The sequence below is a fragment of the Mus musculus genome, chromosome 15 (assembly GCF_000001635.26).
Source record: "Mus musculus strain C57BL/6J chromosome 15, GRCm38.p6 C57BL/6J".
Lineage (NCBI taxonomy): Eukaryota > Metazoa > Chordata > Mammalia > Rodentia > Muridae > Mus > Mus musculus.
In genome coordinates, this window is record NC_000081.6 from 8576173 (window position 1) to 8593609 (window position 17437).

A 17437-nucleotide genomic window follows, 5' to 3' on the forward strand; every position below is an offset into this window, starting at 1 on the left:
AGAGAAACCCTGACTCAAAAAAACAAAAACAAAAAACAAAACAAAACAAAACAAAAAAAACAAACCCCAAAAAAAAACAAAAAAAGCAGAAATAAGATGGAACACAGGGCTCCCAATGGAGAAGCTAGAGAAAGCACCCAAGGAGCTGAAGGGGTCTGCAACCCTATAGGTGGAACAACATTATGAACTAACCAGTAACCCCAGAGCTCGTGTCTCTAGCTGCATATGTCGCAGAAGGTGGCCTAATCAGCCATCACTGGGAAGAGAGGCCCCTTGGTATTGCAAACTTTATATGCCCCAGTACAGGGGAATGCCAGGGCTAAGAAGTGGGAGTGGGTGGGTAGGGAGCAGGGCGGGGGGAGGGTATGGGGAACTTCTGGGATAGCATTTGAAATGTATATAAAGAAAATATCTAATAAAAAAAGAAAGAAAGAAAGAAAGAAAGAAAGAAAGAAAGGAAGGAAGGAAGGAAGGAAGGAAGGAAGGAAGGAAGGAAGGGTCTCTATGGACCTAACTAAATGTCATATGAGGTGAGCCCTAATCCCCTGACTTGTGTTCCTATCAGAAGAGGTTTGGACAAAGGCACACACACACACACACACACACACACACACACACAGCAGGTAGCAACCATATGAACTAAGACTGTGGGAAGGTGAGAAAATATAGTTCGGTTGTTGAAGTCACTTAGTTTATGGTGCTTTTGTCTTGGTGACCCTAACAAACCAATATGCTTCTCTAGGGGCCAGTGCCTTTTGGGCTCCTACTCATGGGAGCTGAGACCACTCCAAAGTGACCTTGTTCCAAGACTTGCATTTCACCAGGGCTCTGGCCTTCAGTGTCTAGAGTGTCCGGGGTGTATTTGATGGTTTTGAGAAATATTGCTCTCGGTGAGTGGAAGTAGTGTGGTTCTTTATCTTGGGAGACTGTGGTGTCCAAGCTGCCCAGTGAGGATAGGGTGTGGTCAGAGGAGCCTTCTGAGTGTGAAACTTACAGCTGTTAGTTCACTGTCTTGCCACCTGTTCAGAAGGCTGGCTCTGCCAGTGGATTGCTTTATGTGCTTTCCCCTGAAGCCAAGCTCGGGACAGAGAGAAACAATTATAAAGGAGCACGTTGTGGCACGTAATTAACTTCTCTTTGCACTTAATAACCATTCTGAATCTTATTTGGGTCTTGTGTTTTCAGATACAAAGCAAAGAATTGTGAGAGGTGAAGGCCAAGTCTGTACTTAAACTAGCCTGTGGAGAAAAACAAAATACAGCCACACATTCACACAACTACCCCATAAGGGTGAAACAGAATGACCAGGGCTTAGAAATCCTGACTCCTGTCAGCACAGCTGGACAGGTTCCAAGCCTGGCCTTGTGGACTTTGGTGACAGTGAGATATTCAGATGAGGACCATGTCCTCAGTGACTTCTTTGTTCAGTGGAACTGGCCTTTATGATGTATTGAAGCAGTGTTTATGAGAAAGATGCTGATGAACTAGTTCCCATCTTCCCCTGGGACTGTGAATGAGAGCCATGACTCTTGGAAAGAGCTCGCTAGCCAACGCCATTTCTGACTAGGTTGTTCTCTAACTCCCTCTTCTGGGAGGCTGTGGTACTACCCCAAGTTTTTCTCTGTTCCACTAGTGGGATGATTGTTCTTGTGCCCAGTCCTATCAATAGATGGGGACTTCCCCAGGACGAGTCTCATGTTTCATTTGTCTTTGTCTCTGATTCAACTTCTAGCTGGCATCAGGTATCCCTCAGTGGCTGAATAGAGTAGCTGGCTAACCCTTTGTCCTTTAAAAATATTTTGGTGTTTCTCAGAGACTAGAGGTGTGTGTGTGTGTGTGTGTGTGTGTGTGTGTTTGTGCATGTGGGGGAGGGTGGTTGGGGGTGAGGGAAAACTATGCAGAACTGTTATTGAAAATTACTACAGTGGTTGTATACAAGATTCTATCTATCTATCTATCTATCTATCTATCTATCTAATTTTGAAACAGGTAAAGCCCTGGCTGGCTCAGAACTCCCTACAAAGACCAGACTGGCCTCATACTTGGAATGATATTTCTGCCTCTGCCTCCCAAATACGGGTGCTACACTCATCTAGATTTCATTATTTTGGATACTAAGGTATGTGAATAGTGTATTTGAGTATCTAGGCTATGGTTACCAATTAAGCCACAGTTATCGACTGACTAACAAAGACCTGGAAACACAGGTTTACGTGAAGTAAAGCACTGCAAAGTAGGGTAGGGAGACAGTAACGTGGCTAGAAGGACGTGTACATAACCCAGGGAATCTAACTCTTCCATAGAATTTACAGGACGGGCAGCAGCACAGCTCTAACTCACATTATACGTCTGTTCACTGATTTCTATCTCATCTCAGGTGCTCTGTAATGCTATCATTATGTTTATATTTTATATATTTATATGTTATATGTAACTACCATGAGTATTGATCCCTTAGTTTTGCACAAGGGGAACCTTGAGTGCATAGACACGTATGCATTTGTAAACTTCATTGTATGTCCTAGACACTGAGCTAGAGTACATCAATGACAAGGCACAGAGAAGCCTTACCCTTCTGGGACTTCCCTGCTAGCCGGAAGGTGAAATAGAGGAGGTAGGAAAGATGTAACCACGGTCAAGGTGGAGAGTACATCTGCGCCCAGGCGAGGTTTGCAGCTCGCACAGTGGTCAATGTACCGAGAAACAAGCACCCAGCCCACCAGTGTCGGTTCTCAGTGCTCTATTACAGCAACCTTAAGGTGTGAGGTTATAATTGTTCCCCGAGAGTAGGCACCTGGTTCCTGAGAGCACGGTGAAAAGAACCAAAGAACCGGGGAGGCTTCTTCAGAGCAAGTGCAATTACCTGAAACCCAAAGCTTGGGTAGGCGTTTCCGTAGGTTAAATCAAAAGGGAGGAGGAAAGGCAGAAGGAACCTAAAGTGGAAAGGTCCAGAGGTGAGAACTCACGCGTTTCTTAAGAGTTAATTCTGCCTGGGCTTTTGAGGGAGTCATGAGAACGGGAAGGCAACCGAGGGTAGCTCCTGTGGGTTGTCAGTCAGACTCAACGTGGAGGCAAACAGGAGAGGATTAAGGAAAAACTGGTGTGAACAAAGCATAAGCAGGTGCAGGCTCGAATCCACCAGCCAGAAAGAGGGGACGTGGAACTTGAAGCCATGTCCGACTCAGGAGCTCACCTGTGACCACTGCCCACTACATCAAGAACCATCACGTGGACGAGTCCATCCTTTACCTCACCGGGAGATCTTTTAGGATCTCCCTGGGACTGCAGCAGGTCCCGGAGAAAGGAGATACATTTCCATTCCCCCTGTTCCTCTTGCCTGGGCGGTGTGGCGCTTGTGCCCCCGAGCTGTTCTGCAGTAGCTCTCCAGTTCCTGGGTTGCTGCTCCCGGTTTTGTTTTGTTTTTTCTTTCTTCCCGTTTCCAGAGTTAACATTGTTCCTTGCAAGTCTCTGCCAGGTCTGCTGGTGTGCAGAGGCTGCCTGCTTCATACAATCGGGGGCTTTCAATTGTCCTCCAGAGAGCAGGCAGGCGAAAACACCAGCCTCCTTCTTGGGCAAGGGGTAGGTGCTGGGCGGCAAAGAGAAGCGTCCCTGCGTCTTTCCTGTGTGTTCTTGCTGGGTGGGTGTGAGTGCATACGCGTGGACTTGTTTCCCATAGTGTTCCCCTATACCACTTGCTGAGTGGTTCCATCACCACTGATACTTAACTAGAAATATGCACGATCTTATATGTTGGAACCTTAAAATGTTAAAAATGCCTTGTGGTAAACAAACGTCTTTAACAATTACTCAAGAGAAGTCACAACAGACCTTACTCGTTTTTATACCTTCAGTGGAATGGCTGGATTTATTCATGTTTTTCTTTGCACATACTGTATAGCACACAGCTAAGGACATGGTCTCTCCCAGACTTCTTCAGTTCAAATGATAACTCTCACAGTGTTCAGCTGGCTGACATTGAACAGGCTGCTTAACATGTCTGTACCCCCATTCTTCTTATCTGAAAGAAAGAGATGCCAGTAATAGTACTGGCCTCACAGCAAAGGGGTTAAGTGAGTTCATGTGGGGATGTACACAGTAGGTGCTTTATAAATCTTAGGCCACTGTCATTTTCCATTTGGCAATGCACTTAGAATGATGGCTGGCACACAGTAGGAGCTTTATAAGTGTCCAGCTACTCTCATTTTTCATTTAGCATAAGTAGTCCTCCTGCTTACCTACCTGCCCCCTTCCTATCTGTCTGTGGGTTTGTACAGTTGTGCACTGTATGTATGTATGTATGTATGTATGTATGTATGTATGTATGTATGTGGAAATCAGAGGTCAAAGTCAGCTGTTGTCCCTAGCTGCTCTTCACCTTAGTTTCTGAGACACGGTCTGTCATTGATAGTGGAGTCATTGATTTGCCTAGATTGGTTGGACAATGAGCTTTGGGGCACTGCCTGTCTCCCTGTCCTAGTGCTGGGATTACGGATGTATGACTTTTATGTGACTGCTGGAGAGCCAAACTCAGGTTGTCATGCTTGCTGGGCCAGTCCTCACAGACTGAACCATGTCCTCAGCTCTTCTTCTTCTTCTTCTTCTTCTTCTTCTTCTTCTTCTTCTTCTTCTTCTTCTTCTTCTTCTTCTTCTTCTTCTTCTTCTTCTCCTTCTCCTTCTCCTTCTCCTTCTCCTTCTCCTTCTCCTTCTCCTTCTCCTTCTCCTTCTCCTTCTCCTTCTCCTTCTCCTTCTCCTTCTCCTTCTCCTTCTCCTTCTCCTTCTCCTTCTCCTTCTCCTTCTCCTTCTCCTTCTCCTTCTCCTTCTCCTTCTCCTTCTCCTTCTCCTTCTCCTCCTCCTCCTCCTCCTCCTCCTCCTCCTCCTCCTCCTCCTCCTCCTCCTTCTTCTTGAGATTCTGGCTGTCAGCTCCAGATAGATCCGTAGGAAACACTTGGGAGGGGATAAATCATGCCGCCCTTTATCCTGAGCATTGTTAAACCTGCCACCACAAAACAGATGACGATGACACAAGGCCTTCTGCAGGATCAAAGCGGGAAAGGCACAGCTCTGCCAGGCTAAGTTTAGGGGTTGCCCAGAGCACTTGCAAAGGACAGAATAATATCCTGTGTGTTAGCACATGTCACATCAATCATCCCCAACACCCTTCAGGGCAGTGCAATAGCACACAGCCCAGTGCAAAATGCAGAAGTACTAACACGTTTTTAGATGTAGATAATGCACACTGTATGGGTAACACCACAGTTCTTCCCAAGTCACAGAGAAGGAGGATACTGGTGGGTGGATGAGTATTGCTGTGTGGATTTCTTTTCAAAAGCAGTCAACTGTTACTATTTTAAAGTAGTCTTTTCATGGTCAGTTCATCAAACCAAAGACCTCAATCTCTCAGAGGAAGAGCTTCCAACACATAGGTGACTGGCTCCGCTTTAGAAACAGCTCCAACCACAGGGCCCCTGCACAGGTAAAGGAGAAGCCCGCCTTCTTCTTTTTCTAGCAGGGGCTACAGTAAGCAAGGTCTCTGTCGTCTGCACAGCCTGGGAATGCGCAGGTGACTGTGAAGACAGCCGTGGTGGGACAAGAATTGGGCATATGGTCCTCATTGGCACAGCATAACAAAGTAATTAAAAGTGTCTTAAAATGCAGAAAGCCCCCAAACTGTAAAGTATATCATAGTAGATGTCAAATTAGCATTTTTCTGCTTCTTTTTTAACAATGCCATAATCTCATTAATCTACAGAAGAAACGAAATGCGCGGACTCCAGCCAGTTGGCTGGACATATGTTACACATTGGACTGGCCATTTGGATGGATCCGATTAAAGTGGAAAAATTGCTTTTTTTTTTCTTTTTTTTTGGGCACTGAACACAAATCTGGACCTGCTTATTACTGTTGTCCTCCCTTTTTAAAGTGATGGATTTCTAAGTGCCAAAAACTCAGTAGCAACTTGAGTTTAAAAGGGAGAGAGAGAGAGAGAGAGAGAGAGAGAGAGAGAGAGAGAGAGAGAATAAAGAAAAGCCACAGAGAAAAAGGACAAAGGATTGAGGAGGGGCAGCCCAAAGCTGGCTGTGGAGGGGTGGGCTATATTAAAAGACCACACTCACACTGACAATGTTATACATTAGAAATGTCAAATCTGCTGGCTCTGGCTCTATTATGGGCAAGGTGGCTCCACTGGCTAACATTTTATTTGGAATGTTATATATTATTAAACCATTCAGCATACCACTTTGTCCTAATATTTTCTTTAAAAATGTGATAATTAAAAAAAAAAATCTCCCAAATTTTCTCAAAGGCAGAACAAACATATTTTGTCTACCCCCCCCCCCATGGCTATAGTCACTAATATGTGCTGAGTATTTGCATATGATCAGGACATTGTCCTAAGAATATACATTTGAATGTGCTCCGATGAGGTGCTTGGGCAAATTCATAGCTAGCTCGTGACCAGGCCAGAAGTGGCTCTTATGGGAGGGGTCAAACACAGTGCGGATGTACAAGAAAACAGCTCCTACCTCCGGGGATGCTTGTTGGAAGGGATAAGTCTGAATAAGTAATAATAAGTTGGGGTCTGAATCCACTGCAGGAAGAAGGTAACATTTGAAAAGATGGAGGTAGGATTCTGACAGTCAGGAGGGTGATTTGGCATCTCCGGACTGAGGCCTGGGATGCTGGCAAGCTCAGGGAGGGATAAGGGTGTCCTGGAGGATGAGTTTGGAGAAGCAGATGGCAGTCACCATTTGGTGCTTGGGATTCAAGCAGATCAAAGGGTATTCAGGGCAGTGACCAGTTTCTGCAGTCTTCTGAGTGGAGCCTCTCCGGTGCATGCAAAGCTCTCCGTGTGGTGGGGAGACGATCTTTCTGAGGAGATGACGGCAGATCAGGTAAGATATGATGCAGCCCTCACTGAGGAAAGGCACTGTGTGAAGCAAAGGTGGGGGGCAGGAAGGACGGGTGACCCTAAGAATAGAGGCCACTTGGCGAGGTCACAGGATCAGAAGACCTCAAAGGTGATCATTTGAAACAGTAATAACTGCAGTTTGTAGGCAGGCTGGCTGCTAACACAAAGCCCTTTGGTTGATAGAACAATTGGTGAACAAACTTGTTCAGAAACTAAGCCTTTCAAAAGACTGTGTCGGCACTCAGGAGGCAAGCACAGGAGAATCTCTATTAGTTTGAGAACAGCCTGGTCTACTTTGGAAGTTGCAGGCCAGCCAGTGTTAACATAGTGAGTCCCAGTTTTAAAACTAAATAAAAACTCCTAAAAACAACAACAACAAAAACAAAAATAAAAACAAACAACAAAACAACCAACCAACCCCCTCCCTCCCAAACCTAAGACGTTAGTCCCTTAGACTATAAGAATGAGACTGTTAGGACCAGGATAGAAGTGGGGACCTTGCCTCATTTTCTGTTTTAAGGTATTCAACACTGTATCTCTGAAGCTAGACATTCCTTTGGCCTTTTTATAGAAAGACAAGAAAGCTCACAGGAGAACCAGAAGTCAGAAATGTCTCCTGAAGCTGACAATGCTGTCATATGCCCCCATGATGGGTGGGATGCTTTTTCTAAATCTGAAAGTGAACCTCAAAGAAGTTTCTCTGCAGAGGGGGCTGGAGACACAGGGTCCTGAGAAGCTTGGGTGCTGCGGTTCCAACAGCTCTGCGATATCTTTGTATGGAATTTTAAAATTAAAAAATGTGGTTGGTGGGTGTGTGTTCAGGGCCATAGAGGAGAGCGTTTCCCGGTAGAGAGGGTGCACTTTTGACCTATGCCCTAATCCCAGAGCTCGCAGAGGAATACATTTCAGTTTTAGGAAAGCTAGAAGCCGGTTAATTTCATTAATCCCTCTTTTTGCGGCAGTAGAATTTTCTAAACGGAAATGAGACCTCTGAGACTCTTGGCATAGAAACGGTAAATTAGAAATCTCTCCATGAATACTTCTCTGCATTTAATTAAATGGCAGTCTCTGGGGCTTAGCAGCGTATGGAGTAATAAACCCATCACACAGAACAGCTAAATATGTGGACTTTAGTCCACATTTATTTTGTTCATAACAAGATGAACATGGAAACACACAGAACTGACTGTGAAGAAATATTTCTAGCATTTTTTTTCCTCTTAAAATTGTGACTCCAATCTAAACAAATCTGGGTTAAATGTATTTTCTGAGTTTTGCTCGAAGCTGTTGGATTCACGTGAACTTTTTTTTCCCTATTGGGGATGAGGGTGCTGGTGGGAAAAGCCCCTCTCTCTGGTGGTGAAGACCCTGGTACTGCTTCTAAATTGCCCTGTAACTCATGACTGACTGAGGAAGCATCTGCCGAATTCACAAGAGCTGTTTCTAGTCCTATGAACTCTTGTGGAAATTGTTTTTAGGAGCAAAGACAGTTTGTTGAGAGCAGAGGGGGTCACAGTGCATGATGTGTGCCTTCAGATTTCCTTTATTCAGGAAACACACCTGTACACCTCTTGACAGAGAAGACTCTTCCTTTAATGATAGGCTATTGAGCGTGGTGCGCATGCGTGTGTCAATCAGATTTCCATTTGACATTTTGTGAGTTAATCTGATCATAATAAATATCAAAAAATGTGTCTTTAAAAAAATGTTTGCCTCTTCGTTTAGTAACAGCTTTAATTTTTTTATATACTTTTAAATTTTTTTTTTTAAAGACGAGTCTTTCTGTGAACCAGACTGGTCTCAAACTCACAGAGATCCTCCTGCCTCTGCCTTCTGAGTCCTGGGATCAAAAACATGAGTTACCACATCTGTCTCTTTGACATTAAAAAAAAAAAAAAAAAAGATCTGTCTTATTACACTTCATACTCATTGTAAAGGAAAGGAATGAATAGACTTCATTTTGTAGGTGACTAAGTTGAACAAACCGGACATTAACTGAGTTCCCATCACCCTGCTATTTTAGTGGTAGACAGTATCTGGCTTGGGGGTTCTAAGGTGAGACCTACTCCAGTCTGATGTTGCTCCTTCTCTGAGCACCTTTGTCAGGGCTTCTGACCTTGCTTTGAGCCTCAGTTGTCTTGTCTATAAAATGGGAACATAACAGATCGAAGAAGGCATGTTGGGGCTTTGAACAATGTCGTGTACCTAACAGAGCTCAGTAAGCATTAGCTGTCATTAACACCGTTCTTCATCACTGAAGCTCCTGTGTTTGGATGAACTCTCACCAGGCCACTGGGGTACTTGAGTGATGTCACAGATGTGTAGTCTTAGCCCTGACTTTCTCACGCCCGTTTCCTCCTAGTTATGTTCGAGGCTTGCTTAGATGGCACTTGGATTAGAGCAGCCTCGTCTGATGCACTGTGGGCTCGAAAGCTCTTGCTGCCTCTCAGACAACAGTAGCATCAGGAGACTTGAATGACCTTGAGCTGGAGAGAAGTCTAGGCGCTGAAGCCAGGCAGGCGAGGTTTGAATCATAGTTCCACATTGTATGATTTTATAAAATCTAGTTCACAGGCACTGGCTCTGCCGAGCGATTCCAGGCTTGGCTGCAGGAGGGAGGCTAAGCATATTGAATCTCTTATTCTTAGGTAACTTACTTACTATCCCAGTTCCTCAGTCTCCTTGTCTAGGAAGCGGGTTAATGATAATCTTCGCCTCACAGAGTTAGTGAGGACTAACATAATACTGAGTGATCCTGTATTAAGTGCTTAGTTAAAAATTATGGTGTGTGTGTGTGTAGGTGGGGGGTGGGCTGGAGAGCTGGCTCAGTGGTTAAGAGACTGCTCTTCCAGAGGTCCTGAGTTCAAATCTCAGCAACCACATGGTGACTCACAACCTCTGTAATGGGATCCGATGCCCACTTCTGGTGTGCCTGAAGACAGCTACAGTGTACTCATATACATAATAAAATAAATACATCTTTAAATAAAACACATTTAAAAAAAGTTATGTTGTGTTTCTGAAGAATTTCTACAAATGGAGATCAAGTGTCCTTCAGTCAAAATTTTGGGGGCTAAAATTATTTCATGTTTTAAAAAAAAATGTTCTCACTCGTAACAAAATATCTTGGGGATGAGATTGAAGTCTAAATATGAGATTCCATTGATTTCTATACACCTTGTCTGCATAGCCTGCAGATCATTTTACAGAACACTTTCACTGTGCCTGTATTGTTACAGTGACCGCATGAAATCAGGTGTGAAATTTTCCAGTTGTGATATCATCATCAGGACTCAAAAAAAAAAAAAATTCAATTTGGGGTGCTTTTCAGATTTTGGATTTTTGAGTTAAAAGTCCCGAACCTGTGTTACTCTTACCACATGACCACAGGCCAGTTATTTAAGTATTTAGAGGCTCAGCGTTTGTTTTTTTAACCTGAAATTGGAAAAACAAAACAAAACAAAGCAAAAATAAAAAGAAAGAAAGAAAGGAAGGAAGGAAGGAAGAAAGAAAGGAAGAAAGAAAAGGAAGGAAGGAAGGAAGGAAGGAAGGAAGGAAGGAAGGAAGGAAGGAAGGAAGGAAGGAAGGAAGGAAAACCAACTTGTGTCACAGAGCCAGATGGGGTAGATGTGCTAATGTGCAGAGGACATGAAACAGAGAGGGGTCTCGGTGAAGGAAGCGATCAACGTTTCCAGAAATTAACCACGCTGGAGAGACTTCACTGGCCATGGCCTCTCCACGAACTGCTTCCTGCCTTTTATGTCATGCCCAAGTTGAACCACATTCCCCACAGAATTGACATCTTTCCAAGCGGATTCCGTTCCAGGTATTGCCACGCAACCCAACCCCTGCCTAGACCCGGGCCTGCGTAATTGCTCTGCACACAGACATTACTCCCAGGGCCCCAGAAGAGGCCTGGCCCAGGAGGCCGCTATATTTGATTTCTGTAGGTCAACAAACAAACATTTGAAATTAAATAAGCATGTTAGTCACGGCAGGTTCAGGTTGCTGTAATTAGCTTCTGTCTGGCCTGCTGGAGCAGCAGCAGCAGGCCTCTGCTTCCCACTGCCTGTGCAACAAGAACACACTGAGCCCAGGGCTCTGGGGGTGCTGCTGCCCAAAGCAGTTGACGTTGATGCTTCAGGACAGATGTTGGCAAGGCCTCTTCCTGTGCTGGAGAAGGAGGGTGTTGGGCCTTTTTGATTTGAGGCTGTGAAGAGTCACCGAGGGAGCTACTGGTACGGCAGGGACAAAGGCAATCCCGATTACAAGGAGCTGTGATGGGGGCCGGCTCAGAGACAAGCAGTAAACATCTTTCTCTTTGGTTCCAGGGCTAAGGCCACCTGGGGTTCAGACTTCCCAGGAGTCTCTGGGCTACGTGAAACCCCTTCTGAAACCTTACGCTGTCAGCAGAGTCAGGCTCCTGCGACCCCATCACTCCGTGCATGTCCTTTTTCACCCACGTGTGGCTGGCTACCTTCTAGGTCCTGGACCACCTGTGATCGTGTCTCAGAGCCTCCATTCAGTCCTTGTCCTAGCTCGGTAACTGATGGGTTGCCTGTTCCTCAGAATGGTTACTTTTCTTTGAGGATTATATATATATATAATTTATATATGGGATTGGATTACAGTTCGTGTGCATTGCTACCATATGACCTGCTCGACTTCTGATGAATCTGATCATAGTGGGGTTGATAGCAATAATGCAGATAACAATTATTTGTTTTGTAAAGTTCTTTTGATGTTTCAAAGCAAATTGTGTTTCACATCCCCCGACCCCCTAGAACCTGCTTTGGAAGCACATTCATCAGTTTCCTCACGCAGGTCCTGGGAGCTGTATCAGTCAGGGCTCTCTATAGGAACAGACCCAATAGAAGGACGATATATTAACAGGACCTAGATTAGGTTGGCTTGTTCAATACGGGCAGGGTAGTCCAACATTGCTGTCTTCACACTGGAGAAACTGAGACCCAGCAGGTTGTTCAGTCTGAGCGAATGGGTGTCTGCTTGGTCCTAATCTAACCCTGAAGGGCTGGAGAATGATTTCTGGAGCGTCACTAGTCTTCAGTCCACGTTGGAAGTTTGAAGAAGCTCAGGGAAGGATGGCAGTAGCAGCAGTAGGGTAGATGAACACCTGAACAAGACTCAAAGCAAGCAGGCAAAAAGCAGAACTGATTCTTCTCTTATGTCTCATATATAGGGTGGGCCTTCTCATTTCAGTTAATGTAAGCATAGTTTCTGTCTGCCCTCCACAGGAAGGCGGTGTGGAAAGTAAAAATAACATGGGTCTTCTTACCATTTATTAGCTCTGTGTGTGACGTCTGACATATATGACAGTTTCCTTGTCTTTACTGTAGGAATAATGGTAGTTCTTTTTTTTTTTTTTTTTTTTTTTTTTTTTTTTTGGTTTTTCAAGACAAGGTTTCTCTGTGTAGCCCTGGCTGTCCTGGAACTCACTCTGTAGACCAGGCTGGCCTCGAACTCAGAAATCTGCCTGCCTCTGCCTCCTAAGTGCTGGGATTAAAGGTGTGAGTCACCACGCCCGGCAGTTCTTTCTTTTTTACGATTTATGTATTTATTTTATGTATACAAGTACACTGTAGCTATACAGATGGTTGTGAGCCATCATGTGATTGCTGGGAATCGAACTCAGGTCCTCAGCTCGCTCTGGCCCTGGTCGCCCTGACCCAAAGATTTATTTATTGTTATATGTAAGTACACTGTAGCTGTCTTCAGACACATCAGAAGAGGGCATCAGATCTCATTACAGATGGTTGTGAGCCACCATGTGGTTTGCTGAGATTTGAACTCTGGACCTTCGGAAGAGCAGTCAGTGCTCTTAACTGCTGGGCCATCTCTCCAGCCTGTGGTAGGTTTTTTTGTTTTTGTTTTTTTTTCATCTTAGTGAACATGGACCTTCCATGTGATCCCCTTAAATGCCAGCCTTGAAGTGATCACCCTGAATGTGTTTGGGGGCTTTATCAGAACAGCCTTACACATCATGAAAGGTTTTGCAAGCTCCGACTTGCTTTAGTCCTACAAGTGAGGGAACCAAGGCTCTCTGGAGATTGTGAAATTATCACATAGAAAAACTGGGGTTGGGAGCCAGCCCTTGTTCAGACGCCCTACTTGCTGTACAGCCTCATTGGAGCTTGTGATAAAGAGTGGGAGCTTGTCGGGCATGGTGGCGCACGCCTTTAATCCCGGCACTTGGGAGGCAGAAGCAGGCGGATTTCTGAGTTCGAGGCCAGCCTGGTCTACAGAGTGAGTTCCAGGACAGCCAGGGCTACACAGAGAAACCCTGTCTTGAAAAAACCAAAAAAAGAGTGGGAACTAGAAAATCCAGAAAAATGAGCAGAAGAGTTGAAGGCATTCTGCACATGTTCTGGGCTCCTTTTTATTTTCAATTATAATACATACAATTGAATTATATATGTTATTATATATAACTATATATCTATATTTCACATACATACAAACACATGTATATTTGAGACAGGGTTTCTTAGCCCCAATTGTCCTAGAACTCTCTATTTATTCGGGCTTGCCTCGAATTCACAGAGATCCACCTGTCTCTGCCTCCCCAGTGCTGGGATTAAAGATGTGTACCACCCCACCTAGCTATATGGTTACTTTTAATAAGACATTTACATACACCAAATCCGGAAATACACACCCATATCATGATTGCACGTAAAATACTTTGTGCTTCCAGTCAATTCTAGCGTGACGTAGTTGTATTCAAAGTTTTCCTCAAGTGAAGGAAGTGAAGGCATTCTGTTCACGGAGGACGCTTTCAATAGCTTTGAGAAGCTATTTGAGAAGCATTGTGAGACTGATTGGGTTTGCGTCAGTGCCCTCTGGTGGCAGATCCTGGAATGACCATTCCCATTTACTTCTTACAAAATCGATGTGTAGCTAATGAAATACAAAAACCATAACAAAAACAAAACCGAATGTATCCAAGATCTTTCTCCCACTTTTTGTTGAGATATTAATATTAAAAGTCTGGCCTACTATTTTTACCACATAAAATATGTTTATATACGTTCAAAACTATAAGAAAGAGTTGATTTTTACACAAATGTTCAACTCTCAAATACAGTGTCCGTGTCTGTGTGCTTGCTATGTGTCCCTCACATGACTGCAGCGATGAAGTTAGTGTTTGCGTAAACAAAGGGGCTCCACGGGCATGTGGCTATGTCACCTCTATGGCACACAGGAGGCAGGAAGCTCCTCTTTGCTTGCTGCGAAGAATGAAGGTTGATGATACTGGTGCCGTGAACTTGGGTCACCGAGACTTCACACAGCCATGCCCACAGAGCCTGACACAGCTCCTTTCCCCCAGAGACTCCCTTTCCCAGCCTACATACATGGGTATTCCTGAAGAGGAGCGGTCTTATAGTCACTAGACATAACGCCAGCTTGCACATCGTCTGGGATCACTCTTGGGCCCTGACTTCTCTATGAATTTGCTCATTGATGATTAACCTGTTCAAGACTCAATCTGCTTCAGCTCTGAATTGATTAATGTTGTTAACTCCTATTGGCAATTCCATCTCCTTCTCTTGGACACCGAAGTGTGTGAGAAGCTTCACAAGTTGAGCCTCTTCATTCACAATAAACTGTCCATAGAAGGTTGAGAGCGCAGTTTCCCAGTGGCCATCTGCAAGGCCACATCCTGGAATTTATTCTGTTGAGTTACATTTGTGTTTAAAGAGGCATGCATCCAAATTTTAATTACAAGATTAAGAATAGCTTTACAAAGGAGAAGAGACCCTGTCTAATACTTACATGTGATTTAACTAAGTAGGGACTGAATGTGTACATACAATCAAATGAAACAGTTGTTAAGACACGTTGAGATGGATGTGTCAATATTCCCATAACATGGGGCTGTGTTACACTGCTTAATTTCCAAAAACAAAAATAAATTGCAGAGCCGGCTACATAGGAAAAGTTACAAAAATTTGTATATTCACAGGGAAAACAACTGTAAACTGAACAGGTTATATTTAGGATATATACATACATATATACATATATATCCTCCCTGGGTGACCCTAAACAACAGCAGGGTAGACAAGCAGTCTATCTTCCTGTGGCTCTTCATATCTTGCCCCTAAACTTTGCCATAAGCCTCCAGAGATAACATCATGGCCAGGAATTCACAGTGAATAAGATGATGTAGCCCAGTAAGCATGGAGTAAGTTAGGATACATATATATTATATTATATATATCATATATTATATTATTTATTGTCTTAGTCAGGGTTTCTATTCATGGACAAAACATTATGTCCAAGAAGCAAGTTGGGGAGGAAAGGGTTTATTCAGCTTACACTTCCACATTGCTGTTCATCATCAAAGGAAGTCAGGACTAGAACTCAAACAGGTCAGGAAGCAGGAGCTGATGCAGAGGCCATGGAGGGATGTTCTTTACTGGCTTGCCTCCCCTGGCTTGCTCAGCCTGCTCTCTTATAGAACCAAGACTACGAGCCCAGAGATGCCACCACCCTCAAGGGGACCTCCCCCCTTGATCACTAATTGAGAAAATGCCTTACAGCTGGATCTTGTGGAGGCACTTCCCCAACTGAAGCTCGTTTCTCTGTGATAACTCCAGCCTGTGTCAAGTTGACACAAATCTAGCCAGTATATACATTTATATATTATATATTATACATTTATATATTATATTATACATTATATATTATATAATGTATTCTGTATTATATAATATATTACATTTTATATTTTATATGTATATATATAATAATGTATTTATAGATACATATATATCCTCCTTGGGTGCTTTTTTAGAGTCACCCAAGGAGAATATATATGTATATGTATATAAACATTTGTGCTTGCAATAACACTTGGTGAAAGAAGAGTCCATGAATTTGAAGGAGAGTGGGGAGGGGTATGTGTGATGGCTTAGATGGAGGAAAGGGAGCAGAGAAATATTGTAATTATTTTATAATTTCAGGAAGAATAATTGCATGTAGCAAACTGTAAGAATGTATGTTCTATTTTACCGTGGGGCTGAGCAGCTCGGGAGACCAGGAAAGTGGATACAAGATTCAGACTTACCTGAATTTTTAAAGTAATCAGCATGTGTGGATGTTGGTATTAAAAAAGAAAAATATTCTTTATATTAACTTCAGGAAGGCTATCTGAAGCATTAACCAGTCAGGAGTGTAGATGGTATGTCCTCTGTCAGGCCTGTTTCAGACATGCATAATCTCAGATCCACCTTGGGTGACCCTAAACAGCATCAGTGTGGACAGTCTATCTCCCTGTGGTTCTTCATATCTTGTCCCTAAACTTTGCCATAAGTCTCCAGGGATAGCATCATGGAGAGGAATTCACCGTGACTAAGATGACGCAGCTCAGCAACCATGGAGTAAGTTAGGATGCACATCTGAAGAAAATCCAGCCCAGGAAACCTGAAATGGTGTCTGGAAGATTCTCCAGACCTCAAGAGAGAATCCAAGTCCTAGAGACCGACTCGCTCAGGCGGACAGGTCACTCTGACTCGTAAGGATTGTGGCAAGGGGTATCAGGGTCCCTGTGAGCCACATGCCAGGCTGAAGTTGACAATGGCCATGGAGCATCAGAGTCCCAGAGGATCTTGGGTACCCGGACAATAGCCAGAATTATGCAAAGAACAAAATTGTCCAGACATGAGACATGGGTCTCAGGAAGCCCAGAGGTCTTCCTGGAGGTCAGCATTGGAGACTCCTGCAATTGATGCTTCCTGGAACAAACAGGAGGTCACAAGAGACAGAGGTTTACAGAGAAAGAAGCGCGCAGAGGCTACAGCTGCAGATGGCATGAGACATCGGGATTTTTTTCACCCTTTCCAGATTCTAATCACCAGTTCCTGGGAAATTTGAGTTGAATGTGTTCTATTAGACTGGGACACGGGAATGGCTTGATAAGCTGTCACCTTGGCTACATTACTATTTTTTGTTTGTTTGTTTGAAGCCTGGAACCCAACAGGATGAGAGATTTTGAGGTCTTAGCAGGTGCTGGGAAATCTACTATAGGACTGTATGTCCCACAGCCCCTGACATCTGGCCTGGTTATTGTAACTCTCAACTGACATTTTGTATCACTGTCCTTTTTGTTCAGACAGGGCTAAGCACTGTACCTATGGACCTCAGAGACTTGGAGCCAGCTTCTCTCACCACTTGGACCATTCTTCCTCAATATGGCTACACATGCTGATGAATAAACAAACCTGCTCCTACAAGTTGGCTCAAAACTCTCCTTTCCAGGGAATCTTCTCCATATGACCATTATATTACGCTCTCCTTTGGCTCCCCCCCCCCACACACACACACTTGTAGTGATCACTATTGCTTAATGTATTTTTAAAAATGGTATTCATTGCCTTCCTCCTACTTCAGGTTCCTTAACGTAGGAACTGAAGACTGAGGGATGTTGGTTTTTTCTTGTTTAGTCCACTGATGCACAGTGCTTAAATCTGGGCCCAACACAAGAGGTAGACTGTGCTTATT

At 44.0% G+C, this 17437-nt stretch overlaps 1 long non-coding RNA gene across 1 annotated transcript; it reads left to right on the top strand.

The window, feature by feature from the left end:
• The first annotated feature begins 6470 nt into the window (after positions 1–6470).
• Gm46508 lies at positions 6471–17169 on the top strand. The gene is made up of 2 exons (XR_001781606.1): positions 6471–6893; positions 17049–17169. It is a non-coding gene; the product is annotated as a predicted gene, 46508 (long non-coding RNA).
• The last annotated feature ends 268 nt before the right edge of the window (positions 17170–17437 follow it).